Below are 9,550 nucleotides of genomic sequence, written 5' to 3' on the forward strand. Positions count from 1 at the left end.
TGTTCATTAAAAACTGTCAATTTAATCGTTTTTGAAAATAAAATCAAATAAAAAATAAAATGAAATAAATATAAAAATCAGTGTTAAGAAATTTGAAAAGAAAACTAAAACAAAAGCATTAATAGTATAAATATAGTAGTATAACAGTAATAGTATTAGTATAAATACGGTATTAAAAAAGCACTAAAACTTAATGAAAATAAAATAAAGCTATATATATATATATATAAAAAAATACTGAAACTTGAAAAATAGTAAATAAATAAAAAATTATTACAACTATAAATTGATGTTAAAAATAATAAATATGATAAAAACACACAACAAGAAACTGAAATTAGCTAAATAAAAATAACAGAAGCGCATAGAATTACTAAATTAAAAAGAAATATAATAGAAATATAAAACTGAAATCTATAAAGAGAGAATATTTAGAAATAATCATATTCATTCGAAATATTATTCAATAAAATAAGGTAAAAACCCCTCCACAAAATTAGTAAACAATTAAAAATATAAAAAGAAAAGAAAAAACTATTATAGTAAAAGCACTATTATAATAAAACTCAAATGACAATGAACTAAAAATCTCCTTTTTGTGATGTCTGCATAAAATAAGGTTATTTGAGTTACGAGGGAGAGCGTTTCATTCTCCCTTTAATTATTGATGCACATGACCCCTTGTGGCTCGCTGCTTTATTATCTATTAAGCGGTGATTAGATAAGCAAACACAGCTCTTATCCTCAAAACATACGGCAAAGTTGTGTGATGTTACTGCATCCCATTACGCAGCCACTGAGAATAGCACGCGGTGCAGGAAGCGCTCTGCCATGTAATGTGTTGTCTGCCGAGAACAAAACCCGCGAAGCCTCTCAAAGTCGAAATCTTAGCAGAGGCGCTGATCTCTCGCAAAATCCGTTAAAAATATGCTGAGGCCTCGTCGAAATCTCCTCGCGGCAGGCGCGTGTTCGGCTGAGACTCGAGAGACAAAGGCTGTCTCCCAGAATAAGACGCTCAACGGGAAGCCCATTAGCCACAAACAACTTTCTTCAAAGACCTACTCAAGAATAAAAGATGAGGACGTTAAGACTGGTTCTGCAAAAACTCCCATAACCGCTGAAGCCGCGAAACGAATCTCTTAGTTACGTCGTTTCCGTCGTTTATCATAAATTTTGCGAGCGCAAATCTAATTTGCGCTAATGTGATTGGCCGCCGCGTTCATGAGCTACGCAGAATGCGTCCGATTGGCTGAAAGGCTCAGCGCTGCACAAAACAGATTTAATATGATCATGCACACAGGAGCAATTTTTGCCTCTTTATTTTGAATTTGGGAGGCGTTTTTGCTCCGTTTGGTGGCATTTTTCCCAGAAGCCCCCGTTAATTTCTGCCCCTGATGTGCAGTGACGAATCGATCTGAGCAAGACCACGATCATGTATCAGGAACTCTAAACTAACCTTGTTGAAACTACGGGGATGAAAGGGAGTGCTTATCTTTCACACCTGCTGTATGTCAGGGAGGAAGCCTTGCGGAACGCTTTCACCTGCTGAGACTAAGTCACAATCACACACACACACACACACACACACACACACACACACACACACACACACACACACACACACACACACCGCCCTTTCTCAATCTGTTCAGACACTAGCTAACTTCTATTTTATTTGAAACAGAACTATTTGTATGTATGTCTTTACTGACACTTTTAATCAATTTATGCATCTGTGCTTCATAAAATGATTCATTTCTTAAATCCTTGGAGGTTTATACAAAGATATGATGAGTTCAGTTGCAAAAAACGTTTTTTGTAAATATATTTTCATATATATGTATATATATGTATATATATATATATATATATATATATATATATATATATATATATATATATATATATATATATTTTTTTTTTTTTTTTTTTATATATATATATATATTTTTTATTTATATATATATATATATATATATATATATATATATATATATATATATATATATATATATATATGAATATTTACATGTATATAAATGTCTATATTTAGAATATAATTTGTACTGTAAATAAATTAATACATAAACGCAACATATTGTTCTGAAATATATACATGCATGTGTGTGTGTTTATTTATATATACATAATAAGCATACACAGTACATGAATTATGCAAACGAAAACTTTTCTTTTGGACGTGATTGCTAGCAATTAATCGTTTAAACAATACACGTAAAATTTAAAGTATAGACAAAACAATTCAGTCTAATTACAAAACGGACCATTTTAGCCACTATTTGCATGTTCTGTGCAGTTTCAGGTTTATTAGATTACAGTTCCATTAGCCAAGCACCGTAATAACATCAAACTCTGTCCATTTCAGTTAGCATGTGGCCTATATAGACAGCAGACAGCGGTGCAGCTCACTAGATCCTGGAACAAAACGTACATTACACAACCACTTGACAAACAACAAAAGACAGCGGGCCCAACTTCGGCCTTGACGCTACATCAATCAAACTATAAACATTGATTAAAACACAACCACATGTTCGGAGCAGATATCGGCTCTATTTAGGGAGCAACGGCGATGGCTGCTCTCTCGATGAGGTGCTGGGACGGATGCCCTGATAGAACAGAAGGTAAAACGCTTGATTTCGGGGCACGAGGACAAAAGACGAACCTGGAGGGGCTCGTCCAGCCCAAGGCCTTCGGTTTCTCAGAGCCACCTGGAACCAATTACCTCCAGCCATAAAAACTGCCAGCGGTTTGCCTGAGTTTAAAGGCTCCGGGACATGTTACATGGTGAGGCAATTACCCTCCATCAGGAGAGAGGGCTTCTTATGATCACAGATACGCTATCGGGCCCGGCCTGGGCACGCGTGTCCCGTTTGAAGCCGCGGAGCTTCATTTCGGGTCAGTCCTGGATCTAAAGATGGCGGGATTGCGGAGGAGAGTCCTTTTTCAGGGGGCCAAGTTAAACATGGCGAATCGCTACCTTCTTGAAAGAGAGAAAAAGTTTTGCATCTTATAGGCAGTGATTATCCGCACAAGCCAGTGTGCTTGCAAAAGTTGCTAATAAAAATAGACAACAAAGGAATCAGTAATGATAGTAAAATTTCAAATCCTTTGAAAACCGACCAATTTTCAGGGGGTTTTCGATGCTTTCCACCATGTTGCAAGATGCAATATATATTGATTATATATCATCAGAAGAAAAGAGAACTGGGTTGTTCTAGTTGATTCATTCTGTGCCATAATAACCAGAAAAATCCAAAACGACCTGGAAATTTTTGCAGAAATCGGACTGCTTGCAATTGAAAATAAAAAAGGCCTTCACAGCTAAAACGCCCCCGAAGAACCTCAAAATCCCTAGTTGGAAACAAAAAATCCCTTACTTAGAAAAGACATCCCTGTTCTTGTATTTTAAGCAAAACGCTGATTTAAAGAAGCACTTTTTAATCTTCAAAACAAACATTCTGCGACAAACCATTAAAGGACTTTCAGTAGAAGCTGCTTGTCCTAGTGTTTCAAAGAACCCAGGAATCAACACTTACATAAAGACCCCTATACGGCAATCTAAACTACATTTTGTCTCCAATAACCCATCTTTCTTGATATGAACCTGAACCATTAAGGAACCTTTATTGAAAGCCTCTAGTTACCTTTTTTGCTTTTATATTTTAAAGATCCCAGGAACCGAACACCGATCTGAGAAGACTATTTGGTAACCGCAACCACAAGTTATCTTCCAAAACAAACATACACCAATAAAAAAAAATAATAATTCTTTATACGAGCATGAAGAAAGGAACCATGAAGAATGTTGTTATGTCGCTAGTTCTTGAGAAATCTTTTTCAGTATTTTAAAGAACCCAGGAACCAAAACACTGATCTGAAGAAATATCGAAAATCCATAGACCTTCTGCAAAGAACCTTTATAAAATCACTAGTTCCTCTGAAAAGCACAAAATGTTTTTAAAGCTCTACAGCCACATCGAGATTGCCCTGCAGATAGGAATCAGCGGAAAACTTTTTTAAAAAAATCTGCAGTTTCTAAGAAAAACACATATTTGAATGTTTTAGAGAACTAAAACACAATCTGAATGACTTTAAACTCGTACAGACCAACAACAGCTTTTGACTTGAACCAGCTGCAAGAAGAAACTTTGAAGAAACTTTATTAAATCTCTAGTTCTTAAGTAAAACATCTATTATGTTTGAATTTTTTAAAAGAACCAAACACAAAATCTGAAGGACCTTAGCTACTTTTTCAATCTTTAATATCAGAGACCGAAAATGACATAAACCTCCAACAAGAAACCACCGAGAAGCCTTTATTAAATATTTAGGCCTGTTTATACGTTTTAAAGAAGCGAAACACAAAATCTTAAGAACCTCGGCTACTTCTTTTAGACGCCCCCAAAATAGTTCTTGACTCGAACCTGCCATAAGAAACCGCTAAAGAACCTTTATTTAATCTCTAGCTCCTCTGAAACGCATCCGAGTTTGAATGTTTTAAAGAACCTTTTTTTTAAATCTCTAAAAAGCATAGCGACCAAAAATAGCTCTTGATAAGAATCTGCAAGCAAGGGAGCGACGAAAATACATCAAATACATATTGTGACTCGGTGACAGCTTCCGATGACACGAGCGACACACATACCGTCACACGAATCACATGACCACTCATTCATTATTGTACAATTACGCCTTGTACCGCTATTGTTGTGCGTCCTACAAATCAGCTATTCATCTACGGCTTTGCCCACAGTTTCAGATCCGTGAACGGTTTCCTTGGAAACCCCACTGGATTTCTGTTAGAGGGCTGTTCACTGGGAGAGCCAATTTTCGATAAAGAGGGATTTTACACCCCCCGCTCGCTGATTTTCCCAAGTCAGCGGCTTGCTTGTGTGTGTGTGTGTGTGTGTGTGTGTGTGTGTGCTGGCGCAGCACGGATTCGCATCTCGACACAGAGAATGACAGGAGAGAAACGAGCTGGCTTTTATACTTTAACCTGCTCTCTTTCTCGCACACCGCCGCCACGACGGTCTCAAAGGTGGATGGGTTGACGTAAACCTTTGTTCTGCGTTCGGAAAGGGTCCGGGAGTGAGGTCATGAGAAAGCGGCGGACGTCTTAACTTCAATAAAATCCGTCTGCGGGGACGCCTTTGAACTGACGCTACGGAAGACGACCTCAAATCTACAGAGGGAGAGTTTAAGGGCTCTTCAGGAGCCGTGGACTGACATCACTGCATCAGGAGACGCTTCCTTCAAGGATAACAGAAATAAGAGGACGAGATGGAAAAACCCAAAAAACTAATAACAAGCGCATTACATAAGACAGAACAATCACAACACATTTCTTAAAACTTTGGAACGTTCCTCCAAAAGAGCAATGCAATTGAGTGAGAGCAGAGGAGATGACTTCTTCAAAGAATATTTACGTTTTAACCTCTGCATTCTCAATAACTACTCTTCAAAATCTCAATTGCTTCTTCTACGCTGCAATGAGATCAAATCGAGATGCCAACGGATATTTCAGATACTGGGGGGGGGAAGATGTCTCTAATTCACCTCTGCCTGCTTAAAAACTACAAAGAGACTTCTTTAATGTGTCACTCGTTTCTTCTATCAGATGTTCCTCCTGGAAAAAAAAAAAGACTTCTAAAGTTTCTCAAAAATATTCTGTCATAATGTAATGAATTTAACCACAGAACACTTACATACTTCAAAGACGTCGTTTAAGTATTTCAGCCGTTTCCTTTACACAGCAATGGGATCAAATTGAGGAGATTTCATGCGTTTTTCTTGAGAAATAAAAAAAAAAAAACCCCAACTCAAATTCTGTCAGAATTCTGCCATAAAATGAATTTAACCTCTGTATACTCAAAAACTACTCCTTAATATCTCTGTCTCTTCTACAAAGCAACGGGATCAAATCAAGATAGTAATGGAGATGCTAGATGTTTCTTCACGTCTCTTGTAGAGCTAAAAAAACCCATCTCAAACTCAGAATGGAATGAATATAACCTCTCAACCTGCTCAATAATATTAAATGGAGGTGCTTCTCCTAAGAAATGTCTCGAGTTCCTCAAAAATATCTTAAATTCTGAGAGAATTTCTTCATAATTTAATAAATTCAATCTTGAGAAGTCTCTTTAGTATATGAAATGTTTTTTTTTTATCTAATTGAGGTCTAATTCAGACGTTTCACCTGAGAAAAAGAAATTCTCAAGTTGCATCTTTAAAACCTACTCTTTAATATCGCGACTGTTTCTTCTACACAGCAACGAGATTGAAGGTGCTAGTGAAGATTTCAGATGTTTCTTCAGAAAACAAATCTGTTCTAAAGCTTCGCAAGAATGTCTCAAATCCTGCCAGAAATTCATTTTTAATAAATGCGACAATAATTTCACGTTTTCTCATTTTCCCCATCATTTCTTAAACTATCAATCAATGCAATCAATTATCTCAATATGAGCTCAAACGTTTCACATTAAATAAAACAATCCAACGGTCAGATCTCCTGTCCTCCATCATTTAGCAGATTCTGCTACTTGCATTCGTGTTTAGGAGACGCATCTGATACTGAACTGAGGAGCGCACTGAAGTCTCCCGAGCTGCGAACGAGCAACCTAAGAGCAGTAAAACTGTCCTCTGGGGCGCTTTAAAGACTCTCACACTTTACTGATCCTCCCGAGAAGAGGTGACACGGAAGAAATCGATGCTCAGCAGCCCATCTCTGAGCTGATGGGTTCAACTTGAGTGTCTGAGAAAACGGTGTGGCCATCGTTTGCTCGCCAGCGGCTCCATACACGCCATATTGGATGTCATCCGCCAACCGTATATGCATGAACGTGCATGAGAGCGTGAAAAATATGTGGATGCAATTGGAACTGATCAAGTAAATAACAGTAGTGAGAAAAACTACATTCATAAAATGACATTTCGCGTGAGAACGCATAAGCGGATGTCGATTAGTGAATGAGACTCATTGTCTTCAGCAACTGTGAATGTGAGATCTCAGAAAACCGACTCATTGTTTGTCGTCTCTTTCATCTAGACTTGACTCGTCTTTGTTCCTCTGGATTTGTGCAGCTGGACCTTCTCCTCAGCTTTTTTTCCCCTCCGCTCTCATTCACAAGCACACATGGACGTGCTCCTCTGGTCAACAGGATTGTTGAATAAATATACTGAGCTCCCCGGTGGAGCGCTGCTATCCGCAAACCGCTGGCAGCCTGTGTGTTTTTCTTGGGAGAGCATGAATCATCATCTACATGTTACACACACACACACACACACACACACACACACACACACAGGGTACTGGCAAAGTCATCCACAGAAGAACGACAGAGAAAAGAGAGCTGCGTGAGAGAGGATGAGGTATATTAGGCTTCTCAACACTGTTAATACTGTAATGGCAACCAGAAAATACTAATACGACCAATACTGTATATGCTTACATAGTGTGTGTGCGTTTGTGTGTTTTTTTTATTTTATTTTAACACAAATACGTAGCATTTTAAAATGTTTCTATTAACTCTAATACAAAATATATATATATATATATATATATATATATATATATATATATATTATTATATAAAATATTATTTATTATATATATATATTTATTATATATATTTATTATATATATTTATTATAATATTATTATACAATTATATATATATATATATATATATATATATATATATATATATATATATATATATATATATATATATATAATTGTTAATTATGAAAATAAATTCTTAAATGTTTAAAAAAATAGAATGTATAAAATATACACATTTGTTTTTGGACGCATTATAAATATTTTACAATATGTGTGTACTTTAAAAAATTGTAAATATACATTTTATTACTTAATCCGAGCCACTATAATTCAATATTATATATTTATCTAAAAATAAATATTAAATAAACATTTGCTTTCTCTCTTACTGTATAAATACGTAAAACATAAAAATAAACATTTGCATATTTTCTACTTTTATTATGTATTTTTTAATCTTAAAAATAAAATGCTAATATACATAATATATACAGTACATTAAAAATAGCTAGCGCTGTCAACAATTATTTGTAATTAATTGCATCTAAAAGTTTTTGTTTACATAATATATGTGTGTACTGTGTATATTTATCATGTATATATAAATGCACAAACATACAGTATATATTTACATGTATTTACACATATTTATTTTCTATAAACATAACATATTTTTCTTAAAAATGCATGTTTGTGTATTTGTATACATGATAAATATACACAGTACGCACACGATATTTTTATTTTGGGTTAATCGCGATTTATTGTTCGATAGCACTAAAAATAGCACATTTGCAAAATAGCTTAGACTTCAGATGGGAGCTCATCGTCTTTTGAGCGTGACATAAAGATAATCATTCCCCCTCACGTTATATTTTCAAGTAAAACGACACCGCAGCTAACAACTAGTTCACAGCTTTCACGAAAGTGCAACTTTTAAGCATGCATTCAATTTTGACACCATTCACTTCCAATAACGGGCCCGCTGATTGGCTGGATGATTCATTCAGAAGTTAATGCTATCGATCGCAAGGCTATCAGGAGCGTCCGGGGAAATCCATCGCGTGAGGAAAACAGACGAAGAGGGGAGGAAGAATGTCCAAATTAAACTGACAAATGAAGACGCGAAAACAGCAAGCTCGGTGTCTAATTAACGACTCGCTTTAACAGATGAATTAAATCACACCACCTATTCATCATATTGCGGGGGAATTATTAAGCGCTTGGGCCGGAGGAAGCTTTTCCACGGGCTCCAAATTAGAGGCGGCTCGATACGGACCTCAACCGGATCAATAAAACATCTCGGAGCGTAATCCATACAGGGGAAGCTACACAAAGCGCATCTTTTGGGGAAGAAGAGACGAGCTCATTAATAAGCAGCGTGTGAGAGACAGACACAGATCAAAGCTCTTCCTCACAGATGCTGCAGTGATCATTTATGAAGGACTCCATGCACCATGACTAGCCTGCGTACGGATCACAAGCATGTTCGGTATTATTATCACTAAATAAAAGTTTTAGTTTGTGTAACATGCAGTTATAATGAGTATATTTATTATGTATATATATAAATACAAAAAAATGCATGTATATATTTAAGAAATATGTGTTCTGTTTATATATTAATATATGATATAATTTATATGAATATAAATATATATATATAAACAAAAACATATATATATATATATATATATATATATATAAAAACAACTATATATATATATATATATATATATATATATATATATATATATATATATATATATATATATATATATATATAAAATAAATAAAATACTGAATGATTATAAAATAATTACAAAAATAAATTACCTAAAATAAATATAAATACATACAATAATTCATATGTATTATTATACTCAAAAATAAATACATAATAAATTACTTTTGCAACTTGGATAGACAACTAAACCAATGAAGACCTAAGCCATATTTTAATTA

The 9,550-nt window shown here is 35.1% G+C and overlaps 1 protein-coding gene across 3 annotated transcripts in view; it reads right to left on the reverse strand.

Moving 5' to 3' along the window:
- ttc28 (tetratricopeptide repeat domain 28) overlaps positions 1-9,550 on the reverse strand; it is a 251,279-nt gene that overhangs the window by 51,186 nt on the left and 190,543 nt on the right. The gene's annotated exons all lie outside the window — the stretch shown is intronic.

The sequence above is a fragment of the Puntigrus tetrazona genome, unplaced genomic scaffold (genome assembly GCF_018831695.1).
Source record: "Puntigrus tetrazona isolate hp1 unplaced genomic scaffold, ASM1883169v1 S000000397, whole genome shotgun sequence".
NCBI lineage: Eukaryota > Metazoa > Chordata > Actinopteri > Cypriniformes > Cyprinidae > Puntigrus > Puntigrus tetrazona.